Source organism: Bubalus bubalis, chromosome 15 (assembly GCF_019923935.1).
Source record: "Bubalus bubalis isolate 160015118507 breed Murrah chromosome 15, NDDB_SH_1, whole genome shotgun sequence".
Lineage (NCBI taxonomy): Eukaryota > Metazoa > Chordata > Mammalia > Artiodactyla > Bovidae > Bubalus > Bubalus bubalis.
In genome coordinates, this window is record NC_059171.1 from 18994573 (window position 1) to 19006503 (window position 11931).

The following is an 11931-nucleotide window of genomic DNA, read 5'->3' on the forward strand; positions in this document are numbered from 1 at the left end:
AAAAAAGGCAGCAAATAGCAACTATACATCCAAACCTCCGTCATGGGTACCTGACCTGGCTTATCTAAATGCTTACTCAACATCCCCACTCAGATTGCTCACATGCACCATCTAGAAAACCATTCAGTAGCACAAGTACAAAAGGACTCATCATCCTTCCCCACAAATTAATACCTTCCCTGGTGACTTCATCTTGGCGAAACATATCACAGTCTACCCAACCACCCAAATCAGACCTGGCCGTTGACTTACAAGCCTCAATCTCTTTCATGCCTATCACCAATCTGCCTCCGGGTCTAAAATAGTTCCCATCTCTGTCTTTCTATAGCCATACTGCCACCTCTGCTTAAGACCATCAGCATCCTATCCGGATGACGGCAGTGGCTTCCTAACTGCCCCTTACAATCCAGGTTGATCTTTTCAGGACTCAAATGTTTTAAGTACATGTTTTAAATCATGTACTTACTACCCAGTGCCTTCAGGATAAAATGCCAGCTCTTAAAACCTGGTATACAGAGCTTTGCCTTTCACACAAAGCTCCCTCGCCTGGCCTGGGAACTGCTCCTCTTGCTCTCACTGCCTCCCCAGGTACCACACTGATGATACTGTAAGGTCTATTTCCTTGCCTGACTTTCTCCAGAAGCTGGAGCTCTTTAAGAGCAAGTATGTAGCGTGGCTCACTCAACACCCATACCAAACCCTTCCTAGCTAGACTTCCTTACAGCTGGGGGTGTAGGAAATGTGACCTAAGTTCCATCAAGCAAGTATACCCATAGGAGACCTCCATAGAAGCCAACAGTGAAGATGGAATCTTCTGGCAACCTTGGTGGTAACAGTGGTTCTTCTGAAGTCGTTAGGCTCCAGCCTCTAGCACAGGTGGCTGTATGATGGTGTTTCCACCAGGACATTGCCTTGATGTCTTTGGCCATTTTTCTTCATCTGCGTCATTCCCAGCTGCATTGCTGTTGCCTGCAGAGACACCAAGCCCGGCCCCGACCCTTCCCAAGATTCTGTGAGCTACTCAATTTTCTGTAATAAAATTCTTTCTGTTTAAACTAGTTAGAATGGATCTGCTGTCTGCAGAAAAGCACCCTGATTAATGCAACTGGTGTCTAAAGCATCTTTGTGTCTGCAGAGCCAGTACAGTGCCTGTCCCGTGAAAGGTGTCATGTGCCTGTTACTGAATGACTGTTTGAAAGGATACCTTTCCTCTGTTCTTCGAGTGCTTACTGTAGGATGAGGGAGGCACATGTGAGAACAGTATTTCAAGGCAATGGGTTATAATAGAGTTAAAAGGTCATGAAAATGCAAAGATGGGAACATTAGGACCATCTCAAGGAAGATAACATTTGAGATGGGCCTTGAAGAAGGAGTAGCAATTAATCAGCTGGAAAAGGAGATACAGGTCATTCCAGGCAGGAGAATGGTATTGGTAAAGCACAAACACGTGAGATGGGAGGACACACTTGGTGGATGTATGTGGTTGCCTAGAATATGGCCTTCTGGTCAGGAGATACAGATGGAAAGCGAGAGGGGAGCAGGGTGTGAATAGCAGCAGTAATTATAAAAGTGAGTTTTCTGGTACTTTCGATATACCGGATACTGATTTATGCCACTTCTATACATCTTCTCATTTAAAATCCTCATTGTCATTATTACTTTCATTTTGCAGGTTAAGTTGCAAGTGGCAGAACTCATATTCAAAGTGAGCTCTCTCTACCATGCTAAAGGGTTTAGGCTTTATCTTCAAATAAAGAACCCAGGAAGGTTGGACAGTAGTATGATTTGATGGTTGTGGTCAAAGGGTTGGAGAAAGCGAGCTTGACTGGAAGGACTCATGAGGAGGCCAGAGGAGAGATGCTTGCAGCCTGACAGGTCAGGGGCAGTGAGAAGGGAGAGGATTGGCTGTATCTGAGAAATATTTTAGAGGCTCTACAGACAAAGCCTGGAGACGATCCCAGGTCGTAGAATGAGGAGGCCTCAGGAATCAAGGGTGAAGCCAAGACATGGGCTTGGGCAGCTGCATGGGTGGTGGCTCCATTCATGAAAGTAGAGACAACAGCTGGTTTGGGGTTAATGAATGATTTCAGTTTTAGATGTGTCAAGATTTGATTCCTTCAGAACAATAGTGTGGAGATCATCAAGATATCTACTGGCCCAAATCTGTAGTCCCCATGACCCTGGAGCAAGGCCTGGTGCCCTGGGTGTCTTGGCAGCTGCTCAAGCATGGCTGGAATGCGGCTCAGCAATAGGCTGTGTGAGTGCATGGTGGTGCGTTGCTGCATATTTAAAATTACTTGTCAGGCAAGAGAGCTGCGGAGAGAGAAGAAAGGGTCTGGCCGGGCAGGCAAGCATCCGCGCCGTTCAATAATTCAACCCAGAGCCTGTCTTGGCTGCAGGGTTAACCATCACAAGGAGCATTTTAAAGTCAAACCCAATTTCTGGGCTAAGTCATGCCTGAGCACACTGGCCAGTTGCCAGAAGACAAGAGGAGTCCAGGCCTCTTTATGAACAGGCCCTGAGAGCTGCGGATGCTGCAAGACGAAGCTGTCGGTCAGGCCCCCCTGAGGCGCAGGCTCGTGAGTCATCTGCATATGTCATACCCTTCAGCACAGCCCAGTCCGCCAGCCCTGGCTCCAAATCTGTCATCTCGGGGATCTGTGTAGCACAACCTTCATCAGATTCAAGCATTATTAGACACAGGGGTCCGGCTTCCTATCCATCACCTGTATGCTGCTCTGGGCCCGCTCACAGCCCGTCTGTCTGGCCAGAATAGAGCTCTTCTGAGTGGAGGTGGGGGTGGGGGATGGTTGCATTTCAGAGGAGGGCCCCAGCATGGCTCTTCCGTACCAGCAGCCAGCTTGCAAAGTCTGGAAGGACCCATTTTCCTGGCAGGCTGCCTCCCAGCTGGCCATGAGGACAAGCCCTGTTTGTGGGCTACCTATCCCCTTGTTTTTTTCCTGGCTCTGCTTCTGCGCTTCCTTAATTAGTCCTGGACCCGTGCTACCCATACTGGGGATCAATTACTAAGAAGGAGGCCTGTACTGGACATACATGGACCTTCCTACGGTCTGGTACTGATGCTTGTTGGCTGGTTAGCCACCTGGTTAGGGCTGGATTCAGGCATTCGTTTTCTTTTCTTTTGAGTTAGCCACAAGGCTGCTCTTAGCAAGAGGCATCTATGCTGGTTGCCCCAGGCCACTGTCCTAGCCTTCCTGGCCTCCCTAAAGGCCAAAGGCATCTGTGTTTCAACTGGTCCATAACCCACTGGTGGAGTCAGCAGCTAGCAGAAACTAGGAAATACACAAATGTGTCCTTTCCTGCCGGCTGGCTCACCCCTGCACCAAGATGCCCGGTTTGGTGGCCAGGACACAGGTTGAATTCCAGCCCCCACCTGCCCTCGTGCCAGTTTCTTTGTGCTGGTCATCAGTGGCATATCCCTGGTGGGGGCCCTGCCCGCCAGTGAAAAGTCCCTCAGTGCGCTGTGCCATGCTATTGGTCACGCTCGCTGTAGAGTCCCCTCTGCAGCGCCCCTCTCCCTGTCCCCGTTCAGTTCCATTCAGGCGCTCAGTCATGTCCGACTCTTTGTGACCCCATGGACTGCAGCACGCCAGGCCTCCCTGTCCATCACCAACTCCCAGAGCTTACTCAAACTCGTGTCCATCAAGTCAGTGACGCCATCCAACCATCTCATCCTCTGTGGTCCCCTTCTCCTCCTGCCTTCAGTCTTTCCCAGCCTCAGGGACTTTTCAGATGAGTCAGTTCTTTGCATCAGGTGGCGAAAGTATTGGAATTTCAACTTTAGCATCAGTCCTTCCAATGATATTCAGGACTGATTTTCTTTAGGATGGACTATGTATTTCAAATCTAAAAATGTACTAGATCTTCCTGTTACATAGAGTGAAGTAAGTCAGAAAGAGAAAAACAAATATAGTATATTAACGCATATATATGGAATGTAGAAAAATGGTATCGATGAACTTGTTTTCAGGGAAGGAATGGAGACGCAGATGTAGAAAATGGACTTGTGGACACAGTGGGGGAGGGAGAGAATGGGATGAATGGAGAAAGGAGTTTCAACATATATATATATATATATATATATATATATATATACTATTGAGTATAAGATGGATAGCTGGTGAGAAGTTGCTGTATAGCACAAGGAGCCCAGTCTGGCCCTCTGTGATGGCCTGGAGAGATGAGATGAGGAGAGGGGAGGGAGGCTAGGAAGGGAAGGGATCTATATATATTTATGGCTGATTTGTCTCGTTGTATGCCAGAAACCAACACAACACTGTAAAAAACTTTTTTTATTTTAAATAAAAAATAGGAAAAAAATATACCAGCTCTTAAAACACAGACTTACACAAGTGTTGAAATTTTAATGACTTGACTTGGAATGTTTGGATTGCCAAATTTTGATTCAGCTCTCACTGAAGCTGAATATTTTCTTGTTTTGTGAGAGGCCCCTGGTGGGCTGGGTCTCTAAGCACATTCTTAGGGTGCCCAGTGGGTAGTCCAGCTCTGCCACGGGCCTGGGTCTCAGCCCCTGTGGCTAGAGCTCTGGATACTGCCTTCTCTCAGGGCCTGCCCTGTCCCTCCTGGATCCTCCTGTTGAAGAGGCTGCTCGGATTTTGGCGAACACTGCTTACACCTGGCTCCTGCCCCTTCCCCTGTGCTGGTCCCCTGAGAGCCCCATCCCAGGAGTGACACAACTTTGCCTTTGCTCTTCGGTTTAGGTACCCCTAACCTTTGCTGACTGCGTCTGGTTCCCAGTTCCAGTCTTGTCAAGTGGGTCTTCCTCCTGCCATCATCACTGAACCCATAATCACCCACCACATTTGGGGGAACAGGACCATGGCAGCAGTTCAGGAATCTAGTTTCCTTCATGGCCTTTGATGACTTCAAAATACGTCCATGAATTGCTTTATATTCTTCCTTTCCAGAGCTCGAGTTTAATTCTCTCCTCTAGATTGTGGCCTGGACTTAGTAAGTTGCTCCTGATGAACAGAATGTGGTTTCTTTCCTTTCTCTTTCTCTTGGTTTTTTCTTTCTCTTCCTTTACTCTGGAGGAAGCCAGCAGCCATGCTATGAGGACAGTCAAGTAGCCCTGTGGAGAGGTCCCCATACTGAGAAACTCGGGCCTCCTGCCAACAACCAGCCTGAGACAGTTCTGTGAGTGAGCCACCCGGACCCTCCCACCCCAAACCTCTAAGTGACCGCAGCCCTGGCAATGTTGCTGTTTTTAATATCTTTATTTTTTATTTGGCCATGCCACATCTTAGTTGCGACACACAAGATTTTTGATCTTCATTTCGACACATGGGATCTTTAGTTATGACATGTGGGATCTTGTTCCCTGACCAGGGATTGAACCCAGGCCTGCTGCAGTGGGAGCACGAAGTCTTAGCCACTAATCCATCAGGGAAGCCTCCTGTCTTGGCAATGTTTTGATTACAACGTTCTGAGAGGCCTTGAGCCAGAACCACCCAGCCAAGCCATACCCAAATTCCTGCTGCTGCTGCTGCTAAGTCACTTCAGTCGTGTCCGACTCTGTGCGACCTCATAGACGGCAGCCCACCAGGCTCCCCTGTCCCTGGGATTCTGCAGGCAAGAACACTGGAGTGGGTTGCCATTTCCTTCTCCAGTGCATGAAAGTGAAAAGTGAAAGTGAAGTTGCTCAGTCATGTCTGACTCTTAGTGACCCCATGGACTGCAGCCTACCAGGCTCCTCTGTCCATGGGATTTTCCAGCAAGAGTACTGGAGTGGGGTGCCATTGCCTTCTCTGACCCAAATTCCTATCCCATCACAACTTTTCGAGATCATAAGTGTTTATTGTTTTAAGCCATTGAGTTTTGAGGTAATCTGTTACACAGCAACAGATAATTAACACATGTCCCAAAGGTGAGACTGAAGAGAGAGAGATGGCAGAACTCTCACAAAATGGTTTTCTGTACAAAGAGCTTCTGCGTCATTTAAACCCTTTCCACTGGAAACATCACATCCTAATGGCTTCTGTGCTTCTCTGTCCCCCAGACAACTGGGCCCCTGAGAACAGGGGCTTGACGAACTCATGCTTCATTTAGCTCAGTTCGAAGGATATAAGCTTTAAGATATCAGTAATCTAAAATTCTCTATTTGCTATGTGGTTTAGCTACTAAGTCATGTCTGACTCTTGTAATCCCATGGAATATAGCCTGCCAGGATCCTCTGTCCATGAGATTTCCCAGGCAAGAATACTGGAGTGGATTGCCATTCCCTCCTCCAGGGGAATCTTCCTGACCCAGGGATGGAACCCACATCTGCTTTATTGCAGGTGGTCTCCTGCCTTGCAGGCATATTCTAATATCTATTTTGGGCATCTTTCTGAGACTAGCATACACAGTCAATTCTGGGGGCGCCATACGTCCCAGGTCCTGTTTCTCTTAGCTCCTTCCATGCCCTATTGGTTTGTGGGAAATATAGTTGTCTCTGTATGCTACAGGATGTGGGATTTCCTGCCAGCTGATCTCAGGTCCTCTTGGACAAGGTTTGTACCTTCTGGGCTCTTCCCTGGAAAGAAGGCCCCCCATCCAGGCTCTTGCCTGCCATGAGTCACCCCATAAGCCAACAGCTCAATGCTTTTCTCCCAAGGAGAAAAGAATGAATTCTCTTGAACTCCTAATTATAAAAGTGTCAGCAAAGGACCGTTTCAGATGTTGTTAACGATAAACTCTAACCTTCCTGGGAGCATTTCCTGGTTGGCACTAGAGGTAAAGAACCCATCTCCCAATGCAGGAGAAGTAAGAGACTTCGTGGGTTCGATCCCTGTGTTAGGAAGATCCCCTAGAGGAGGGCACAGCAATGCACTCCAGTAATTCTTGCCTGGAGAATCCCGTGGACAGAGGAGCCTGGTGGGCTATGGTCCAGGGGTCTCTAAGAGTCGGACACAACTGAAGTGACTTAGCATAGCATACAAATTTCCTGGGAAAGGAGATCAATGCATTCAGTTTCTCTGCAGCCCAAGGATCTGTGTCAGTAACTATGGCTTCCGGGATGGTACATATTTTCAGAAGGAACAGTATTATGATTGATTAGTAGTGCTGTCTGCCTGAGAGAGGAGAGAGTAAATATAGCTCTGTTCTATTTATCAACTCTGACCTGTACTTTTGGTGCTACCCTGTTACTTCTCCAAGATGTTAGAGAAGCAGGCCCTTCACTGGCAAAAAGCCTCCCGTCCTTCTAGGAGGCCCAGTTGCTGATGCTGTCCCACAGCTAGCTGACCTAGAAGGGCTCTCCTGGATGTGGCTGTGAGAGCAGTATTCTTTCTGTAGCTAGACTGAGAAGCTAAAACAACAGCAATGGGGTTAGAGTAATATCACCCCAGACCCTTGTGCTGGAGGAAAATCAGCACAGATGTCTGCACCGGCCTTCATTGCCCACTGAAGATCCAGGCAGCAAGTCCAAATGTGCTTTCATTACTTAGCATCCTGATGGAGCATCCTGATGGAGCAGAGAATAAGCATCACAGGTTCCACCATCTCATTTATTCCTCTGATGAAAGAAAACAGGCAGCCTGGCCTCAGGAATTCTAAGTTGCAAAGGGAAAAAGAGCAATTTCAACCGGTATCCACCAGTAGTTTGGCTAGCTGATATGAAGAGCCAACTCTTTGGAAAAGACCCTGATGCTGGGAAAGATTGAAGGGCAGGAGGAGAAGGGGAAGACTGAGGATGAGATGGTTGGATGGCATCATGGACTCCATGGATGTGGGTTTGAACAAGCCCCGGGAGTTGGTGAAGGACACGGAGGCCTGGAGTGCTGCAGTCCATGGATAGCAGATTGTTGGACACGACTTAGCGGCTCAACCACAACAACGCGTATCCACTTTCCTTCCTGTGTTGGCCCTATTGGGGTGAGCTGTCCATCTAGGGTTTATTGACCTCTTGCTTCTGCTAACTGCTTACAATAAAAAATGAAAGCAGGAAAAAGAAAATGAAGCCTGAATTTCCGAGTTTAAAATAAGAATACCGCAGAACACTTTCCTCTGCCCTGAAAGGGAACGGCGGATCTCTACTTGTGCCAGGTGGAAGCAAAGAGAGATGTGCTTTTACCTGCAGGGCTCCTGGGGGCCCCTGGGGAAGGGGCCGCTTGGGAACAGCAGCTAAGAGAGAGCTGTTGAGGGCCAGGCTCTGATGATCTCCAGTTCTCACTCACTGCAGACCAAAGCAGCCTCACTGTATCCAGACCATATAAATATTGAATAAGGCTTCTTGGAAGATTTGAGATCCTTAAAGGAGTTAGACAGGGGAGGAGGAGTTCAATGCAGAACATGGTAGCAGAAAAATGCTGACCCTCAGCCAAGAGCTGATACAAAAGTCAGTAATAAAAGAGTGAGCATGGATTCTTTTAGGCAGGGCTTCTATTCTGGGCTTAGAATTTGTACATGCAATTCCTTCTGAGGTATAGTTGTGTAGGAATTTGACTGCTGGGTCAGAATAATCAGGAGGAAGAAAGCCTTGATCTCTCTGGTTTCCTAAAGTCTCTTCCTTTACCTGGTGTCTCAGTGGGTAAAGAATCTACCTGCAATGCAGGAGACACAGGAGACTCATTTGATCCCTGGGTCAGGAAGATCCCCTGGAGGAGGGCATGGCAACCCACTCCATTATTCTTGCCCATGGACAGAGGATCCTGGCAGGCTACAGTCCATGGGATCACAAAATGGTTGGACATGACTGAGTGAATGAACACACACCAGCATGTTAACTTAAGGCTCCTTCTGTACTGTGGGAAAGCATTCCACTCCACCCGGGGACCCATGTGCCCAGGGGCCTCTCACAGGTAGGTCATTCTCTGAGGGACCCTAATCAGCTGAAGAGTCCTTTTTATGCTAGGAAGCCTTCCAAACACCCCAAATCTGGGCCTGGCCCTGCTCTCTGCACCTCTGCAAGCCCCACTGCTCATTTCCATCTGAGCACACGTGACCCTGGCTGGTACATGTGTCCATCTCTCCCACTGGACCACAGTGATGGGGCAAGTGGTGCTTCACTTGTCTTTATATCTCTTGGCAAAATGCTCAATATGCAGTGCTCCCTTATGCTCAATCACTCAGTTGTGTCCGACTCTTTTCCAACCCCATGGACTGTAGCCCACTAGGCTCTTCTGTCCATTGGGTAATCCTGGCAAGAATACTGGAGGGGGTTGCCATTTCCTTCTCCAGGGGACCTTCCCTGAGAAGATCCAGGGAAGATCTTCCACGCAGGGATCGAACCTAAGCCTACAGCACCTCCTGCATTGGCAGGCAGATTCTTTACCACTGAGCCACCAGGGAAGCCCTCGACATGAAGTAGATGCCCCCCAAACAAACAGATTGAGTGAATACATGAGGAAGTGTATGGGGGAGCCTCAGAGTGGGCTGTACTGACCAGCTGCTCCTAGGGAAGCCTCCAACAAGAAGGTGCCTCTGAGCTCTTGCTCTGACTTCTCCTGGCTGACTGAGGGCACTACCCGGGAGATTAGCTAGCGGCACTTCTCTTGCAAAGGCTATGCTGTGCTGTGCTTAGTCGCTCAGTCATGGCTGACTCTTTGTGACCCCATGGACTGTAGCCCGTCAGGCTCCTCTGTCCATGGGGATTCTCCAGGCAAGAATACCTGGAGTGGGTTGCCATGCCCTCCTCCAGGGGATCTTCCCAACCCAGAGATGAAAACCACATCTCCTGCCTTGCAGGCAGATTCTTTACCATCTGAGACACCAGGGAAGCCCTGCAAAGGCTGAGTCTCAGGTTTTTTCATCTGACCCCTTTCCTTTCCTTGTGGTACCTGCTAATCGCCCAGCTTGTGTGCCCTGAAGCACAGCACAGCCAGGAGGCCAATTTAGCAGCCAGGAAACTCTTCTTTCAGAGTGTGGTGAATCTGGACACACAGTGGATGGGATGGACAGTGGCTGGGACTGGCACTGTGCGGTCTAGGGTTAAAGCATTTTCTGAGTCTCTTCCCAGGCTCCCTCACCTCTCTCACAATCTCTGGCTGCCCTGAGTCCGCACTCACAGAACTTTCTGTCTTTCTTAATATTTTCCTTTAGTTACTCTTCTTGCCAGAGGCTGAGCTATCACTCATTCCTCTCCTCCTTGTGGGTTCCTGGAAGTGAGGGGACTTTCAGGTTAGGTTAGGGTGCCTAGGTTTCCAGTTGAAATTGCTCTACTTACAATCCGCTGAGAGATTCTGTAGCCCTGTCCTGAATCCCCGATGTTCATACCCCGACCTTCCCAGCTCTCCACTCTCTGTCCTCCGATCTCTTCAGAAAGCACAACCCACTGAACACATAGGCCCAGGCCTCATGCCCCATGAGGATTTATGACCGCAAGGCTCCCCTTCCACGAGCCCTGCCCTGCGGACGCTTCCTGACTCGGCCTCACGGTCCTCAGGCCTCATAAGTCTCTGCCGCTCACAGGGCCTCCCACTGACCCCATGTCTTGACTCACATTGCTCTTCATGCATTAGCCCAGCCTGGGCCTCCCCTCAGCCACTTTGAGCTGGTGGAAGAGCCTCAGAGCTTCATATTGTCCCTCTCCCCTGTCCCCACTCACTTTTTGTGGGAGAAGGTGCCACAGGCCTTGAGGAGACGAGCAGGAATTTACCAGGAGGACAAAGGGAAAATGTCATTCCAGGAAGAGGAAACAGCTAGTACAAAGGCCTCAGGGAAGAAAATCAATGAGCGAGGGACAGTCAGAAAGCTGCTGTGACCTGAGGAGACAGCGCCGGGCACAGCAGGGAGGAGTATAGGGGTGGGGAGGGAAGGGCTTGCCTTGATGAGAATTTTATGGGAAATCATCAAAACACCTGTGGGCAAGAGCATTACTGATTAGCCCCGTGTTTATGCTCTTTGTTCCTCCTATTACAGACAAAGGGCTAGTGTCCTTGAGAAGTAAAGAGTTTGAAATTGATAATACAGTTGATGAGAAAAATTAATAAGTAATTGACTTTTAAAAATAACCAATAATTCCAGAGAAGAATGAGCAAAAGATACTCTCAGACAGTTCATAGAAAAGCAAACACAAATGTCTCTTAAACATATAAAAGATGTTTGAGCTCACTCATAATAGGAGAAATGCAAATTAGTTCTTACTGAGATTCCATTATCACCTGTTGTATTGGCAGAAATCCCAGAATTTGATAATTCATTCTGTTGGCACCCTGGATCCTTGCTGGTATAAGTGTAAATTTGCAAAACTCCATGGAGGGCAATTTGGCTATATCTACCTAAATTATTTGGAGAAGGCATTATCCCCACTCCAGTATTCTTGCCTGGAGAATCCCATGGACAGAGGAGCCTGGCGGGTTACAGTCCACGCAGTCGCAAAGAATCGGACACAACTGAGCGAGTTCACTTCACCTAAATTATAAATGCTTATATCCTTTGACCTCCGATTCTGGGATTTTACGATAGAAATGTACTACGCACATGTGAAATAATGTATATTCAAGGTAACTAACTACAGCATTGTTGAAATAGTAAATACAGGAAGCAGCTAAGTGTCCTTCAATAGGGTACCATTAAATTGATGATGTCTTGTTAGGGAACCATTGACAAAATTGTACTCCTTGGTTAGGAATGATAATAACCACTTATCTGAGTTGTCTCACAGCAGGAGGTCCCAATGAAGAATGCAGTTCTGCCACCAAAAACTAACCTGGAGAACTTGGAGCGCCCAGAAGGAGGAAGGAGGAGACCATACATCCTGCCAATTTCCCAGAAACCCTCATGCTGGAATCCATCTTGGTTAAGCCATGCGAGTGCCACCAGAAAGGACCCTGAGTCAGAATGATTGGCCAGAGACAACCCAGAAATTAACTCCATCACCATAAAACCCAAGACTGCAAGTCATATGGCTGAGCAGTTTTCCTGGGTTCCCTTATCCTGCTGCTTTCCAATAGAGTCTTTTGCTTTTTC

General features: G+C 48.2%; 1 long non-coding RNA gene across 1 annotated transcript; it reads right to left on the minus strand.

Moving 5' to 3' along the window:
• Nucleotides 1-4298: 4298 nt before the first annotated feature.
• LOC123329436 lies at nucleotides 4299-10989 on the minus strand. Its single transcript, XR_006544852.2, has 2 exons — nucleotides 10568-10989; nucleotides 4299-5113 (listed from the first exon to the last, which is right to left on the minus strand). It is a non-coding gene; the product is annotated as an uncharacterized LOC123329436 (long non-coding RNA).
• Between the last annotated feature and the right edge of the window lie 942 nt (nucleotides 10990-11931).